The 18,940-nt window shown below is 47.0% G+C and overlaps 1 long non-coding RNA gene across 2 annotated transcripts in view; it reads right to left on the minus strand.

Annotated features, from left to right (window-relative positions):
• Positions 1 to 850: 850 nt before the first annotated feature.
• Positions 851 to 18,940, minus strand: part of LOC138299419 (uncharacterized) — a 110,402-nt gene continuing 92,312 nt past the window's right edge. For both annotated transcript variants that reach the window (XR_011204748.1, XR_011204749.1), the window contains exons 2-3: positions 6,795 to 6,954; positions 851 to 1,280 (exon numbers count right to left, since the gene is read on the minus strand). This is a non-coding gene — a long non-coding RNA (uncharacterized lncRNA). The remainder of the gene's footprint in view (positions 1,281 to 6,794; positions 6,955 to 18,940) is intronic.

Raw genomic sequence — 18,940 nt, forward strand, 5'->3', positions numbered from 1 at the left:
GAAGGGCAGCGCTATCTGATGAAGCCCTTCAGCACCTATAAACTCTAGGTGAGCATGAGAAGACTTGCTTCGTCCCCAGGAGGTGTTGAACGCTATCTATTTATGTCTATTTATGCATATGAGCTCAAAATTATCTTGACATGGCTCATTTTCTAAAGTTTTATTTGGCCCTGTTACCAACCTTTGCTACAGCCTCTGGTACAAGTTTGTATGTATGTATGTGGTATTTGCACAATGTAAACCATGCTGAAATACAGCGTAGCACTATGTACGGTCAATGACAAACTTGTACAATAAACAAGTCAACAAGATGAGATCTTTCAGAAGTCACATACCTCACTGGGAGCTGCCCCTCTTAACTTTGACATGCTGACTTCTTGTAGCCCAAGATGTGCCACCTTACAATAAGGTAATAAGGGTGACCACTTGTTCGGTCTGGCCATAAAAACATCAAATATAACTGGATAGGATAGAGAAACGATCAAAATACTATTTGACTAGGTTACGAAAATCCTTGGACTGTCCACGATAAATCAATTGCAATCCCTCATCAAGTCCAGACGGCGACTGCATCTGTCGCAACATGTGTTTGTAGTGTGATACCTCTCTGGTTGAGTGGCTGTTACGGTACCCTGAATCCAGCCTTCAGGTCACACAGTTGAAAGCCAATGTAGTATACTGAGCTTTTCATCGCTCCTACATCAATGGAACAATTGCCAGTGACTTTGTCCTAATAAGATCTGTGGTTTGTTAATGTATGTATGTGTGTATGTATATGGTATGTGTATGGTATCTCTACAAAATACTGCACAGAGGGCACAAATAAAAAGAGTCACATATGTCAAGAGAATTTAATAAAAGTATTCCAGTTAGCCATTTAAGAAGTCTTCTTTCTAAGATCGGTTATATCCATTACATCTTTATTTGGTTATTTGAAAACAGTTCATCAATTGACATACAGCCAACTTGTTTCGCTCTCCAACTGAGCTTCTTCAGAGCTAATGATTACCATAACTGGTGTAACAAAGATTCTTGGGGCAACTGTGTTCTGTTACTTCATTGTTATATAGTGTTCCTTAAAGAGGTGAATCTTCAACTCTTTCATACATTGCAGCACCACTGGCCGGCCCTGAGGGGTACACGAATGTTGTCCTGGTCCTTGGAGCATAGGTGGAAAAGGCCTGCTGCATTGTTTTACCTTTTTTATACTTCTTAGTCTGTAGTCTGATGGTGTCCTGGCTGTAGGTGTGCAGAGAGTCCCCAGAGATGGTAAGAATTATCTGCAAGATAAGCAGGGTGCTGATAGGTATGGTTCTGTAAATAATGCAGCTAGTTTTAAAGATGATGTGGGCCAGCAAGCAGAGCCAAAGGGGATTCATCTGGACAGGGGTGATGTGGAAAAAACATTCAGTTATCTAATACATGGTGTTTTATGGTGTTGAAAGAGGGAATTTCAAATATATTACATTATACATTACTATAATAATACAGAAGGGTAGTTCCCAAAATATTACAATATATATTATTATTACAGAAGGGTACCAGGTCCGCAGATGGCATGCCTCATACGATAAGACATAGGAAATGCTGTTTTTGTCTTCACTAAAGACGTCTGCCCCATTTGATACTTCTGCACCACATTCGGCAGCATCTCCGAATACCCACATGTGATCTTGGTCCTGCAGGTCAGTCTGTAGGATCATAGGTTAGGAGGTGAATCACTTTTAGAGGTGCACACATTAATTACCCCAAATCATTTTTGCTCCCCCATCGACACCAAAGCCAACTATCCAGATTTCCATTATTAACTTTGAAGATGGAGCTTGACTGGGAATAGATCCTTTTATTTGCTATTTGGTGTAAATGAATTAGCAACAGCTTCAATACTGATTCCGCACATGCATGTATATTTGTACAGTTACTGTGGCCCGAGTTAGCCCTCAGACATCAATCTGAGCCTGAAATTAAGCAAAATAGGTTAGCGTGATATGTAGTGACGTAACCCACGAGGGAAGTATGTGAACTACCAAAATCTGAATGGACATTGGAATGCCTGAGATCTACAGTCTACTCTAGACTGATCTTACAGGCTCTGTGTGAACTATCTGTGTAAAGCGTGTGGTACTGTGGGGCCAAGTGGTGAACATGAGCGCCAATGCAGGACTGGGAAGTGAGAGCACACCCCAGAGAGGTGGAAATGCCGTGATTACCTTCCTAAAATACACCTTAATCTGCCCGCCTGCAAAAGTGGCACATAAAACATTCTTCAATGCAGCATAAATTGATCTCACTTTCAATGCCTTTACAATATATCTACACCCACACCCACAGGTGGATAGATAGATAGATAGATAGATAGATAGATAGATAGATAGATAGATAGATAGATAGATAGATAGATAGATAGATAGATAGATAGATAGATAGATCAACGTTATGGTTCATCAACTTTAAACACTGTAACACTCCCATGTGAACAAATTAAGAAATTCATAGAAAAATATCGATTAACTTGCTGTTATGGTTGTACAACAAATAACATACCTAGAAGCCTCTGATTTGCCTTTTATGGTCCACTACACCTAACCATACATATGCACATACTCCGTTCCACCACCATGAAAACCAAAACTCACACTTAAAATGGACTGCTCATAACCAATACCATTGATACGACTCTCTGGTAATATTACATTCCGCCTAACAATTGACTTTGGTATCATCTTGGATACAGAGGGCCTCGTTATGAGTTTGGCAGTCCCATTACGGGACCACCAAATTTACAGTGTAGATGCCCCCACCGTGGCGGTGATGTTCCCCCGAAGCGTATTACAATGTACCCGCAGGGCTGACTGGCAGAAACATTGCAATACGCATTCAGGGTTAGGATATTGGCATTGACTCCCTTAAATTCAGCGCCGCCAAGGCTGGTTACAAGCCCGACCGCCGTCACTCCATTTAGATCTTTGATCCTGGCAATGACGGTCTTTAGGTGGGTCCGCCTGACAATCTTGTAATGTGGCGGTCGGAACGCCACAGCTGCGGCAGTCCGACCGCCACCGCGGAGCTGACGTTCCTAGGACCGCCAGCCTCGTAATGAGGCCATTAATTTCTTTCGATATGAAATACAGTTGTTTGTTGGTGTAAATATTTACAAACAGCCCATTCGCGTGAATGTTAGGGTTTCAGTCTACACATTATATAATAATATTCCATATACATTCCACAGGCGGTGATCAAGACACATTAGTTAAGACTGGGATTCTTGGTACACAACATGTTAATTTTGCGATTCGCTATTACCTTCAGCTTAAGGCAGTCTTTCCAATTCTGTGCAGCTTGTTCATGGGACATGGGGAGAGGTGCAAGAGTTCCATTTCTGAGTGCATGTCCAACAGGAGATTTAACTCTCTGCTACAGAAAAACGTAATACATATTTGCATGCTTCTAATTCACTTTTTCGTGTGTTTGTTCCCTAGCATGTATCTTATTTAACATCTTTTTGACTAAATGCCTTGTATCTAGAAGTGGATAGGCCACTGAAAGCTCGAGCCAGATGCCTGGCTCTGGTTCAACTCGAGATCGTCTTGAATCCCCAAGCCCAAAGTCTTGGATCCCCAGCCCCAAAATGAGCTGAGATTGAATGTGACTTCAGCATGCCTCCCACGCTCTAACTTATGGTGCCTAGAATTAAAAATATATATATATCCTTCGATGTAGAACAAGAGAGGGAGCTAGGTACCCATCTAGTGGCTGAATGGTGCAATGTGAAATCAGAAAACCTAAATTAATTCAGGGCTCGACCAAATTGTGTAATCCTAGGCAAATATTTTATTTCACCCTGCTTTCTTTTCCCTTATTGCACTTGAGAGCACTTTGAAATACGTGAGTTCATAGTTTCATACTGCATTAGTTTTAGCTGCCAAACATTTTCAGGGCTCGGCTCATGCACTGGTACTTAAGGCCCAGCCAGACCCTCGGCTCGGCTGTGGCTCGAATTTGTTGGCTTGCTCACCTCTATTTGTATCCTTCCAGTGCTTAGATTCAGGGAACTACCTCTTTCTTCTGCTGTCAGTACTCGATGTTAGTACATATATTTTGTTACTCTCTTCCCTATGTGCTGCTTCCCCTTTCCCCCCACCATGGCTGCCATGTTGTGATATATGAGAGGTGGTGTATGCATACGTCATCACGCTAGGGTACGCTGTTCAGCATCGGCAACAAGCATCTGCAAAGCCAAGAGATTGGCCAACACCTTTGAAAGATTCACCCCAAAGCCTTTGGTTTTGAGAAATATGAATTACAAAAAGGTGTTTTGAAGGCTTTGAAGGACTAATCTTTTAAATATTTTGACACGTGACTGGATAACAAAACTTGGAAAAATTTGTGTAAAACTAGTTCACCCAATGTGACTGCTTGCAAACCATAAACAGAGGTTCTCAAACCAGAGTGCAGGAAAATAAATTGTGAGGACCACGAGGGGATGATGTCACAATGCATAGAGATGATGAAAACAATGCCAACCTCACAATAAGTCTATACTTAGCAATGGGTGTGGGCAGACAGTGTACAAGTGTTGTCCTACAAAGCAAACTTAGATGGCATTAATGCCTCTCTACTTTAAAACTCTCGTCAAAAGCATAGCCTTCCCGCTAACCCTACTGTATTGTCACCATCCTGAGAAACTGGATGCTCATAACCTCACAAATGATTTCAAAGATGAGATAAAAAAAATTACTATCATTGACATCACTCGTAACATGGCAAATTACATCACCACTGACACCGTCCATGACACAGCTCCTCTAGGGCTTGTTGGCTCAGTTTCAGCCTGTGCCCAACTAAGTCAGCCTATCAGCCTGGCGGGAACATTGTAATACGCTCATGGGGAATGTCACTGCTGTGGCGGTGGCGTCCTCCCCATGAGTTCCGCGGTCCCGTGGTTTGACCGCCAAACTCATAATGAAGCCCTGTGTTTCTAGTACTAACCTGTCATCTCACAATGAGGTGTGTCCTGGGAGCTGTGGTCTTGGTGTGTTTTAACTGAACAGCTGATTGGATGCACCTCATGATAACTGTTTGTAAAAGGAAACGCCTGGTCTGGGAACACAAGCTCCTAGCCGCATCAAAAGATTCATTAACTCTACTTTGAAGTCATTGATAAATGTAAAATGAAGCACTGTTGAGCCAGCAGGATAGCTCAGTGAGGTAAAAGCCCATCACTGAGAGCATCAGCGATGTATAGATGTATAGGTCACGCATCCAATTACCAGCAAGTCCAATTCAGCCTTGCTTCCTTTCGAGGCCCATAAATTGAGTACCATTAAACTGAGTAATAATGACGATAATAACACCTGTCATTTACGACAACTGCAGGGATCTGTGCTTGACCTCGTGGTCAAAGGTTCAGTGCCCAGTGAGTCTACTCATCATACCGAGGTCGCAAAAAAAGTACTTTTGAGTTGAGTAACTATCAACGTCTGTTACGTTGAAACCTTAGGTGATGGTGCGATTTACTAAGACACATTGGGGGTCATTCTGACCCTGGCGGTCTTGGACCGCCAGGGCGCAGAATGACGGAAGCAACGCCAACAGGCTGGCGGTGCTTCCAAGCCCATTCTGACCGCGGCGGTAAAGCCGCGGTCGGAAAACCGGGGCCGGCGGTTTTCCGCCGTTTTTGCCCCGGCTGGGCAAATCCGCCAGGGCAGCGCTGCAAGCAGCGCTGCCCTGTGGATTCTGACCCCCTTACCGCCAGCCTGTTTCTGGCGGTTTTCACGGCCAGGAAGAGGCTGGCGGTAAGGGGTGTCCTGGGGCCATGCACTGCCCATGCCACTGGCATGGGCAGTGCAGGGGTCCCCTAACAGGGCCCCGGCCAGCTTTTCACTGTCTGCCTAGCACGACGGGTGTAACTGCACCCGTCGCACGGCCGCAACACCGCCGGCTCCATTCGGAGCCGGCTTCTGTGTTGCGGCCTCATTCCCGCTGGGCCGGCGGGCGCTAACTTGTTTAGTGCCCGCCGACCCAGCGGGAATGTTGGAATGCCGGCAGCGGTCTTTTGGCCGCATGGCGGGCGGTTGGAGGGCCATTATGTTATGTTATTTTATGCTGCAACTCTTAGGCATTGCCTAGCAGAAGAAGGGTGCTCTGGGGGACTGCCTGGCCCAGGTATGAGGAGTGTTCTAGTGGGGTGCCTGGCAGGCTGCCAGTGTGCCCAGGTATGAGTTGAGTGTTCGAGTGGGGTGCCTGGCAGGCTGCCAGTGTGCCCACTTATGAGAAAGTGATCGGTCAGCGTCTGGGTGGGAGAAGACTGACTGAGCCAGAATGGTTTAGAAGGAGGGTGACATTGCACCTCTAATATTAGGGTACTTTATAGCCCGTGTGAGGCATTCCTGGGAGACGCCGTATTTGGCAAAGGCCCCTTCCCCAAATGTGGGAACTTAAGAAAAAGGTGAGGATCCGAGGGAAATCGCACACCCCTCCAGAAAACGGCCATGTGGGCCTACGTGACGGAAAGGAAACCGCGGGGTACTGTACGGGATGTGACGGGGTGCCACTTTACGCCTAGAAGGGGGCGGCGACTGACACCCAATCCCTAATCCCTCACAACTCCACAAGAGGTTGTAAGGCCCCCGCCCCAACATATACAAGGCACTCCGTTTGCCCAGCTTGGTTTTAGCTCCATAGAAATAGCAACACCATGTCATAACCTAAGCTATGCAAAAAGCATGGCAAAGCGCCTACGGCTTCGAGGCTCTAAGCAGAAGAGGCACTGAAAGGAAGGAGGCACAACTCACAGTTTTCAGGATAGATGACAGCCGGTCCCGTTGCCCCTGACGGTGCCGACAGACGTCATTCTAAGCAGGCCAGTCCGCGCCGGCGTCTTCTGAAAGTGAGCCCTGCAGGCACAGCGCGGGCTCTCCGAGGCCTCCTTCCGGCTTCCAGTCGGGAACGGGACTGGGAAGAGACAGAAACAGGTTTGTGAGTCAGCGCGTCATGCTCATTCATAATGTGAGCTCTCCTTCCTTGTTCTTCCTCCTTCCCGCCGTGCCCCCACCCACCTCCTCTGGACAGGTGCCAACACACATTAACAGCGCGCGGGCGTACCTCGGCGTCGGGCACGGGCGGCTCCTGTATTCACGATGCAGCGTTCTCTTGTTGGGGTGGGGTATATGGATTCTACAATTTACAGCGCCTAGAAGCACAATTCCCGGTGCTCTTCTGTATCACAGGTTTTGGAACATATGCGCCCCCAACCACTTCCACACATGGAAATATACACTGCATAGTCTCGCTTGCCATCTGGAATTCACCTGCTGCCAAGAAGAGGGTTGGTAGGACCCGGGCACCTGTCTTGTGGCATACAAAGTACAAACTGAGCAGATACGGACCAGCACACCATCCAGTCTGACAGCTTGTGCTCTCATTTTCACCCAGAGACCCACACAATATCAGCCCTTTGAAAGGTCCTATAGGTAGGATAACCAGATTGTGAAAACCAAAAACCAGGACATCCCACAAGCACTGAAGTAGGGCTACTATTTTGCGTCTGCTAAGGGAGATTGAATGATTTACATAGAAAATACAAAGGGGCATCTCGGGGAATTAAATGCAACTTCTACACACTGTGTCATCTGCGTTAATTAAATTGCTTTCTGCTAGGGGCTGCTATCTAATTCTGGACTGAAACACATGAAAACGAGCCTCCCTCAGTGTTCAGTCGACCCTCACTGAAAAGTTCGATGAGCTGATTTTACACACATTTTCAGGCACAGATGGTGAAAAGCTAGGCCTGTCCTAGCAAACCTGAGATAATCTACCCATAGGCCCTACCTATATAGGCCCTTGTCCCTACCCTTCACATACTCCACGTAGCCACCTCCACACCGAGATTTGCTACTGCTACAAACCACTGACTAGGAAAGTGAAACCCTGAGAAGATGTTGATCCAGCAGCAGACTGTGGACTCAGCGATCAGAGGCTCTAAGGTCCATCAGGAACCACCTCCACCCAGCCGGACAACAATATCAGCTAACAACCAAGAGAAATAAACACATATCTCAGGCAAAGGACCACTGCGGCCAGACACCAGAAAGACCGGTGCTCCCACCAGATTCCCTAAAGGGAACTTATCCTTCTAACCCCTCCTTCAAAATATATGGGCCTTATTACGAGTGCAGCAGTCTTTAGACTGTCACACTCGCGGTGTTTTCACCGGAGTGACCGGTGGAAATGTCATAATATGACGGTTTCTGCTGGTCAGCGCGGTAGAAACATCGCAGTATTGGCGTTGTGGCAGTTCAATCGCCCAACTCGTGATATGGCCTTAAAAGGTAACTGTTATTAAACTTAAAAATATAAGTTAACAAATTAATGTTAACACACACTGTAACTTTTATCTTTTTGCATGGATTACCTAAAAGAAAAAAAACAACCTCCAGACCAACAAACTGCCAGAAAATACTTACTACAACAAACCAGTAAGAACATATAATAAAGTAAGTATACATACATAATGAATTATAAACTCATCCAAACAACAATCATAAATAAACCTAACTCCCTAAACCTTAACAAACTAGCATCAAAATGCCATTTTTAATGAATCTAATTGTTTTTAGCTTTCGACAAAAAAGAAAGCTCTTGCTCAGTGTTAAAATGAGCTCAAAGGGTAACAACGCCATGAAAAGGCTGGCGGAGAACCGGTGCCACCGAGGCACTAAATGTTTATAGTTAATATAAATGCTTTTGGTGCTTTTATTGTATGTATTTTTGGTATACATTTTTGGGTGTTTCATTTTTGGTTAATGTAATATATTTTAATTTAATTATAGATGTCTATTACAAGTTGTGGGTTTATTTGAAGTACTTGTTTTATGTTAAAACTAGGTTTTTAAAATATTTTTTTAAGGATTAATTTGTTATGTTGGCAATAATATTGTAGTCGGTATTGTGTGAATCGATATTTTTGATATGTTACATGTTTATAAGTGACAATATTTTAGTTTCTGATATTTTTGTTATCAATATATGTAAAAATGTGTATTTTTTAAAATAATATTTGTGTGCTCGATATTTGCGATTTTTATTGTTGGGTATACCAAGTCGATTTTTTTGTTCTCAATATTTAATTTACAATATTTGTGTAATTCGATATTTGATGTGTCAATATCTTTTTATCAGTGATCCTCTGGATGGACAGAATCCATTTCACATTTTGAGGATTTCAACATAAAATAAATGTGCATGCAGTGATTCCAAACAGAATTAGTGCATCAAATCAGGGGTTATGAAACATGGTATGGACCCTCTTGGACTATGCTGGACAGCCCTAGAACAGCTTTTGGAGCAGCAAAGATTGGCCAGGAGACATCACGGGACTCCCTTTCATCAATACCTTTACTTCAACTTTCATTTCCACCCCAATCTAGGGTTTAATGAATTCTGAATATCAACCTGTAACTGTAGCCATATTTTTTGGCTGAAGATCCCATGTCTTCCTTTATAACCAATAAAAATAATCTTTCTTCCTACACCTATATTACATTGTTTCCAAAAGCCCTAAAGAATGAAATCACTATATTATTAAACACTCTAAGAGACACACCTGAAGATTGTTAGCAGTAACCAAGAGCCTTATTTAGACGGTGGTCTATGAAAGATTCTGTCACAAATATGGTGGATGTCCCGTCCCCCATATTACAAGTGTATTATAGCCTGTGGCATGTTTAATACAGCAGATGGGATATCCATCACATTTTGACAAAGTGTTCCAACTCTAAATAAGCCCCAAGTTTCCTAAATCTATGCCAGGATAACAGTGGAAGGGAAAGTGTGTTTGGAGTTTGCAAATATTCAGTTTTTGAAATCTAGTTGCAGTGGCTGTGTTGGGCATGCATGTCTCCATTCACATAGTAGAATTAAAGTGGATGTAGCGGTTTCTGGCTGAGGGTGCTGGAGCTAGGACATATAAGGAAAGTTGGTATGACACAGGATCAATCCACGTATGAAAGTGACATAACGGTAGATTACTTCCAGTTCAATGAGTTTGGCATAAGTGATTGGAGAGGCATTAAGTGAGAGATTGCCATGTGGCAGATTGAGACGTGAGTCAGGAGGTGATGAGTGAAACTGGCAAATAGAAGACCTAGGGGTATATTTACTAAGTTTTAGCACCTTATTTGCATCACGAAAGTGACGCAAATCGACACTAAGGGCCTAATTACGAGTGTGGCAGTCCTTGGACTGCCACACTCACGGTGGGTGTCGGACCGCCGCATTTGTGGAGGTCCAACCACATTAGGAGGTTGGCGGGCAGCCCCACCAACCTACCGCTGTCTCTGCTGGGATTGTAGATCCTGACGGGCTGATGGCAGTGCAGGTTGGCATCAGCCAGGGTGGCGCTGAAGTCAGAGCCGCCTGCTGATTACAATCTGCTGTGCAGAGAGTGCATGTTACAAGGGTGCTGGTGCCCTCTGCGGGCGGCAGCATTGCAGCCGGATCGATTACGAAGCGGTGCAATGCTGCTGCCACTTTCCCTTCTGGGGTGACTGGCGGAAACCTTGGTTTCCGCCATTCAGCCCAGTGCGCAAGTCTTAATGGGACCGGCAGAGAGGTAGCCAGCATGGTGGCAACCACCCCGTCGGGAGTTTGGCGAACAGGTGTTCCCATCCGCCAAACTTATAATCAGGCCCTAACTCTTTTTTTACTAATTTAATTTCCAGCGCTAAACTTGTATAGTACTGGAAAATCACTCAAAAGTAGTTCAAACCTGCTCATAGCACTGTTTTAAATTACTTAGCGCCATGGGGGTGTACCATGGGTGGTACATGGGTGTTCCCATGCAACCACCCAAGGTTTCTGATGCTAAAAACTATTTACTTAAAAAAGTAGACAAGGTTTAGCATCAGAAAATAATGCCAAATTCAACCAGGCGCAAACATGGAGCAATTAATTCATTTCTTCTTTCTTTTCCATCTTTGCATGTGTGCTGCACTGTACAGCACACAAGCAAGGTGGGTAAAGTTTCTATGTTACTGTAAGCATTGTATTTTGTACTGGAAGGGCACCCTTCCAGTACAAAACCTATGCTAGCCTCACGTAGACACACTTGCACTATGATGAAAAGGAGCGTACGTGACACATGGCAGCAAATTTGTGCGCTGGGAGAGGAGAGGAGTGTGCCGTAATTCTGTAACTAGGACGCTCTCCTGCTCCCTCCTTCTCACGCAGTGCAGATTTTTTGGCTACTGCGCTGCGTGGGAATATGGCAAATCTGGGCCTTAGGTGTCATCTATATAGAGATGCTAGGAAGGGCTGAAGGAAGAGACATCTCACAGCAGATGAGGCACAGAGAGGGAGGAGGAGAAGGTCCAGACTGAGCGGTGCAGAGCCCTACTGGCAAAGCCAAGGAGCGGGAGGGCGAGGAGCTCTGAAAGACTGAGAAAGAAGGATCAGCAAGACAGGATCAAAAACAATTTAAGGCGCCTCATACAAACACGGGCTGGGGTGGCGTATCAAACTTTCAAAATGCAAGAAAGAGCTCGGTATTGGCATGGGAAGAGGGACAGTTAGTCATAGCAACTCGTTGGTGTTGTAGCACTTGATACGCTGGATTTCCATCGCATAGCACTGGAAATACAGTGGTTGCTACTACCCAAATAAGCCTGACTCATTTCGCCGACCGTCAGAAGGATAAAAGGTTGGGACAGCCATATACCGATTCAAATCTTGGAATTGCTGTTGGCATACCTATCTCTGCTGCAAATGTTTTGAACCACTGAGCTACAGGAGAAGCCCCGTCGCTGTGGCATAGAAGTATCGCCCCACAGACAAAAAGCAGAAAAATAAAAGGATAATAAAAGCGTTTTATTATCACTTTATCTTTCCACCTTCCTAAGGAGGGCAGGGCCAGGCTCCTCCACATCAACTGGAGGGGTGGTATGTGCGCTTCTCAGTGTGCATGTCAGACTGGCCAGCCGTCTGAGGCCGGCCAAACTGACATGCCCACTTAGAAACTCTCCACCCGGCTGTATTTTACAGCTGGGTGGAGACCAAGCGCAGTGCCGAGCGGTATTTCTACCTGCTCAGGCCAATCGCAGCACTTCTGTTATGCTGTGTAACAGCATGAAAGAAGCGTTGTGATTGTTTGTGGAGAGAAGACGCGGCAGCTGGAGCGGAGTGGTGCATCACAGAGGGGCAGGTAAATTTATTTCTTTTAATCTGGCCCTCCCGCACCCCCCACTCCGCACGCTGCACCACCCACGCCTTCCTGGTAGCAGCCACCACTGCTGAGCTATCTTGCCAACTTGTAGCAGTAACAATGTAATCTGGCCCCTTGTACTACTGATTGGTAGCCTTCTTCATTAATGCCTTCTACACTCTTGCATGCTGCAAGTCTGGAACTTCAGGCCTGGCACATGTTTTTCACCATGGTCAGACTATGTCTGTGTCAGTCGGGTGTACCCTCACAGCAGCACCCTGACATTGGGCTTCAGGCCCGGCACAAGTTTGCCACAAAGGCCAGGCTTGCAGATTTCAGCAGGGTGCGGTTTCCCTACCAGCCTCTGTGACTCACCGGCTTCCCTTACCTGGGAGGTGGAAGCTACAGATTTAACAAGGCTTATGGAAAGGATGTTGTCCGCTGTTCAGCAGGTGACAGTACGAAGCAGACTTGTGCATGGCCAACAGAATAGCTGGCACCTACAGACAGCAACCTCTGGGGTGTGGTGCAACATCAGAGCTTTACAAAATGCCATAATAGTTTCTTAGTAGAGGGAGAGTTTGTAATTGCATAGCAGGAACCATTGGTTCTTTCCCAAATTACTTCACCTCAGCGCCGACCAGATATATCCCAACTCATAACCAGGTCTCTCAGCCATTCGTAATCTTCTGGTCACGCCCAACCTCTATGTACAGCGTCCAGATCTTCTATTTACTGGGACCACGGCACTGGAACTAACTTCTAGATGAATTTCACTCTCCGTCTCTTCTTTCTGTTCACCTTCTTCAAGATTAGTCTTAAGGGTCACTTAAAATCAGGAGAATCTCAGTAACCACACACCAACATCACTTCCAGACCAAATACAAGCACCATTCTAAATATAATCTATTTGATTGTCTTTTCTATGTTAAACACCTGCCAAATCAACAACTTTGTGTATATGTCCCCAACACAACTGCTTGTTTAGTGTGTAACAGTTTGCTATCGGTGGCATTTCTTGTTGAAATGGTTTTTATGCTGCTACAATAAAATTAAAATTAAAAAACACATTTTGGCTACAAATCTTGGAATCTTGAATCTCTCTCCTTGCAACGCAGAGAAGGGCAGCAACAGAGCTTGAGAGATCGTGATCAGCTATTGTTCGATGTATTCTACATTTAGCCTGTAGGCAGTCTTGGCCAGGTGCCACTGTCCACTGTGTGGGCACTAATTCAATTCTCATCAGTTGGTGCTCAAACCACCTGGTAGGACAAATAAAGGTGTAAGTGCTCTGAGTGATGCCATTTGAGGATGGGTTAACCTTTTGCAGGAGTAGATTGATTCACCCACCATATACTCCCAACATTCTATGTGGGTCAACCTTTGATCATTCTTATTCTCTGTAAATAACCTGGTACTCCCTACTCCCTCCCAGCTTCTCGAGACAAGAGAGTGACAGTGTGGCATGTTGTAATGGAAGCTACATCAAATCAAAGGCCATTCTTAAGGTCTTACCATGTTTGTCTTGGGTTAGACACCTGCTCACCTGAAAACCCCCCACCCGCCGATGGTCCTTGCTGAACAGGTATGCTTCTATTAGAGCTCATCTTTCAGAAGGACAACAGCACACATTATCGTACAGCACACTTTGAGATCTTCTACTGATTAGTGAAACTGCTGGGGCATTTAGCATTTCTTGTCTTTACTTCCAATGTCCTTAAACTTCCTTAAATGTAGAGAACACACATGGAAGACTCCTCGTCACTGCTGCTAAGTTTCTCAAAAGGTCCAATATGTCCATCTCTCAGCTGGATTAGAATGAATTATACATTATTCGGGTATCATGGCTTGCAAGCCAAAGACGGCGGGCGTGTGATTACAGCACTCCGCTCCAGCCTTTACAATTATACTCTGAAATCAGCACACCAGGGGCCCATCCAATTTTTAAGGTGCACTGACTCACTTAGTACTGCCCACATCTGTGCTTGGGGACAAATTGGTGATGGGGAGAGATGATCGAGCAGCTCTGCAGTTTCTGGGCCTGCTTCAAAGCTGGAGGTGGGCTGACGCAGTTGCAGCAGCTGCTTCAAAGAGGAGGCGGACGGCACTACTTGCTCGTGGACCACTCGTCTCACGGTCCCGCTGGAGGTGACCCCAGGCCTGAATAGCCACTGGATCTTGAGGTGCTGACCTGCCAATTTTGGCCCGCCTGTGCAGGGACTGGTGTGAAGGGTGTGATGGTGACTGCAGGCCACTGAGCGGTCCATAGCAGCCGCCGACCAACCTGTGTCGGGGGCTGCTGAGAGCTCCTAAAATCAGCATGAGAGCGGTGAGTCTCATAGCTCCCAACCCCATCTTGGGGCCTGAAGTGCTCAGGCCCAACCCTGCTCCACCCGCGACAATCGTCACTGTTTGGGGGGAGCCCTGGGGAGCGCGCAGAGTGGTGGAACGTGACCCAGCAGACCCTCGAGGCACCAGACCTGGCCTGCCAGGCCCTGAATGATACCCTATACCCCTGGGCATGACACCAGGGCACAGGAGAGCCCTGATTCGGATTAAGTCTGGAGTGTGGCCCCTACACTTGGACACAGGCACTGGATGTGAGCAGGGAAACCTGCAAACCTTATTATTTCCCAAGAGGGCATTAAACCGGGTCCTGAAATAGCCCCTGCTTCCGCCTCCTACTCTGGCCCTCCCTGACCCCCCAGACTATTTGTGGCACTGCATGAGTAGAGCTGCCATTGCCCGGGGGAGCTGATCAGTCTGGTTATGGCCTCCAGCAGCCCTATTGTTCCGCTGGGGGCCCCGCCCCACCATCTACCAGTTACAGTGACAGAACAGCTGGTGAACCTGTACTACCTCCCACACCATGAGCTAAACTGGACACTATGAGTACACCCACTGCAGTGAGCGGTGGGCGCAGCGGGGAGTTGCCATCAGTGGGATCTGCAAGGGCAATGGCCATACCCCCTGCAGGCAAGGAGCCCCTGTGCAACACCTGCTCTAAGGGAGGGACCCCAAAACTCGGAGGGAGTCATCTGAGGACACACAACCACTGAACATGACAGTCCAGTATGCAGAGGAGTGATGAGACAGCTACTATCTGAGGACAGGGGTGCTACTGCCTGTTGCTTGACTCCCTTAATCGGCCGGCCCATCTCTCGATGCCACCCGCATTAACGAAACACCTGATGGACATAGGAAAGCCAAGAGTCAAACATTCTAGCACCCAAGCAGCTATGCCTGAACCCACGGCTTCCACGTCCAGAGTGGCTGGGGAATCAGACATTATGGTGCCCCCATGCAACTGCAGCTTGACAAAATATTAACGGCCATTTTGAACACCAAGTCCACACGCCACTCTCGGTGGGACTGGGACTGCTGAAAGCAGAACACCACAAGTTGGCAAACAGAGTGAGGGAGGCTGAGCTGGGGATTGAGGAACTACGTCCTGCTCAACTGGATCTCACCTGCTAGGTTGCAGCAGTACCTGACATAGGGGGTCATTATGAGTTTGGCGGATGGAAAAGGACATCCACCAAACTCACACGGTCAGGTTACGGCCAGTGCGACCGCCTTCCTGTGGGCCCCATTAGGAGTTTCCCACTGGCCCAGCGGGAGGCAGCCTACAACACTGATACCCTGGCAGCAATGCTGCAGTGCGTAGGGTGCACCAGCTAGCAGACAGTGAACAGTGTGACAGGGCTCGCCATGGGGGCCCCCGCACTGCCCATGCAAAGTGCATAAGCCCCCTTGCAGCCCATCTCTGCCAGCCTTTAGATGGCAGGGCTACTGCCATGTAATCACTATTGGAGAACAGACTCGTAATACCCAGGGCAGCGCTGCTTTCAGTGCTGCCCTGGCGGATTAGGACCGCCAGCACCGTCAGCCCCTCCTGTGGAAGAAAACTAGTGGTGATGGCTGTGGCGCAACCGCCATGGTCGTATTGTGGCTGTCGGACTGCCAGATTGGTGGCGGTCCGACGCCACTGTGGCCCTGGCGATCTTAAAAGATTGCCAGGCTCGTAATGAGGCCCTTAGTGTGCATGTTGGAACACAGTGCTGATGATGCAGAGGGCCATAACAGGTGAAACACTGTTCGCATGGTGGGCCTCCCGGAGGGCGCAGAAGGGGACAATATGATGTCCTACCTTGAAAACTGGATGAGGAGTGAAGTAGCCCCAAATCACCTGATGTCCTTTTCACCCTAGAACAATCACACAGGGTACTTGCCCATCCTCTGACCCCTGGCCGACCATCTCGCCCAGTGGTGGTCTAGTTACTGCACCTTAGGGACAGAGACACCCTGCTAGAGAGGGCTCGCGCAGATGGCCCATAACTCATTAGCATTTGGAAAGTCTCCCTGTTCCTGGATTATAATCCCACTGTCCAAGATAGGAGAGCCTCCTACATTGAAGTGAAAAGAGCGCTGAGAGATGAAGGCCTCCAATAATTGCTAATGTTTCCGGCCAAACTGAAAATCACATTGGATGGTAAAGCCCACTTCTGTGAGGAATCCCATGAGGCCTGGGTCTTGCTAGAGACTTACAGGGTGGGGTGGCACCAGCGTGCCTTTAGCAGGAAGTGACAGAAAACAAACACAGACCCAAGAAAAGACCCCTAAAGGGCCAGGAGCAGAGGGGTACTGAAGAAACAAACTATGGCCCAAGCTGAACAGGAGAGAGCGGTGGTGCTTCAGGCAGTGGTAAACATTGCAGTACAGACTGGATCAGAGTCAGAGATCAGCTCCATACTGGAGAAGCACTCAACGGACCCAAAATCAGAGGGATCAATTCTGGATGTGGGAGGTCTCCCAGTGGTGACCGCACAATCTGTTGATGAACTGGTTTGGCATAGAGGCACCAAGCACCCCTTGATGTACCACCTAAGTCCCTTATCTGGATGTCATTGGGCAGCTGGGGGGATACTGGAGCGGTCCACTGGCACCACCCGCGGCAGGTAACATGACGACAGACTTCTCTACTGCCCCACAAGAAAGAGGTGAGGTAAATGCTCAATTATATGCATCTTGAAAAGTTAAGCGGATGACCAGACCTAAACAATGGCCTTCTCTCTCCCCTGGCAAACATGCCATTTGTAGGCAGGAGCGGAAGCCTGAACATTAGACTACAATTGCCTGCACCTTACCACTTGACCCCTTCCAGGAATCTGGTGGAGCATTGCTAATGACTCTGATTATTGGTTAAATTAAGTTTGGCTGCACTGCCCTGGGGATGGGGAGTTAGCTGTTGGGAAACTTGTCCCAACTGCAAACTCCCTGCAGGGTGATAGGGGGTATAGACTCAGGGGGTGGCTTGGAAATGTCTGGATATGGTTAGTGGCAGTTCATGCTAAATGGATAAAAGGACTTCGGGTCAAACAAGTTGGAATGTTCGGGGGATGAAAACCACAGCCAAGTGCCAAAATATTCACAAATATCTTCAGCCTAGAGGGGTTCACATTGAAATGTTACAAGAGACCCATCTTACCAGGATAGTGGTGGAGTGCCTATGCAGTAGGCGACGGGGGTGGGCACTGGTGTAGGTCAGGGCTGAGACTCCTTTGAACATATGCAATCTCTGATTGATAAAGAGGGGCAGTATGTCCTAGTGAAGGGCAGACTACTAGGGAAAGAGGTGACTCTGCTGAGCATTTATGAACCTAACCAAGACCAATTGACATTCTTCCAGTCACTGTCAGCTCCTCTGGGGGCAATTAGGGGGTGGGGACTTACTTACGGTAGGGGACTTTAATTGTGTCTTTGATGTCCTCCTGGACTGCTCCACACCTCCCTTACTTGGAGCACCAGCTCATAGAATAGCAGCAAAGGTTTGTGAATGGCTACAACATTGGGAATTGACAGACATATGGCGCACTCAACACAGCATAGAGCACGACTATTCATGCTTCTCACACAGCTATGCCCTTCAAACCAAGCTAGACATGTTTCTGTTCTTGGAGAGGCTGAGCCAATATGCAAACTTTACTGAATATCTGGGACGCATCCTCTCCGACCACAGTCTTCTCCTTCTGGGGTTTCGCCCAATAGATGACAGACTAGCGATTCTTTCATGGTAGCTCCAGCCGGTGAGTCACTCGACACAGCTATCATGGAGTACTTTGCTAAAAATCAAAGCTCAGTGTCGCCTGCCCTGATAGAAAGGGAGGCCTTTAAGGTCATGATCCGAGGTCACTGCTTGGGCCGGTCGGTGGGCATATTTAGTGAATACAATGAGGAACTACACACATTAGATGGCACTCTTAATACATTGAACAATAGCTTTAGGTCAGACCCATCTACTCACTGAAAGTTTTTGGGAGAAAAAGAACACTACAACACTACCTTAGAGTTACTGAGGTGCTATGACTATAAAAACTATACGTAGCCACAGCCTACTAAGATGAGGGTAAATCTGGGAGACTACTGGCATGGCTCATCCACCCTGAACTAAGTGGCACACCCATCACAAATTTAACAACAGTTGGAGGGGCACACGTCTAGTTCTCAGGCCCATTATTGATGAATTTCTGATCTATTATGAGGCCCTCTATTGTCGCCCAGAGGCACTGTCAGAGAGCTTACAGAGCAGGTCCCTGGAACATTTACCCCTCAGAACCCTACTTTATAGGACATGTGAATCACTTGGGGAACCAGTCTTAGTCCAAGAAATACACAATTTAATGGCCACTGGCAAGACTTCGGACCCTGATGTACTTCCAGCAGAGTTTTACTTTGCTTTCA

The sequence above is a fragment of the Pleurodeles waltl genome, chromosome 6 (assembly GCF_031143425.1).
Source record: "Pleurodeles waltl isolate 20211129_DDA chromosome 6, aPleWal1.hap1.20221129, whole genome shotgun sequence".
NCBI lineage: Eukaryota > Metazoa > Chordata > Amphibia > Caudata > Salamandridae > Pleurodeles > Pleurodeles waltl.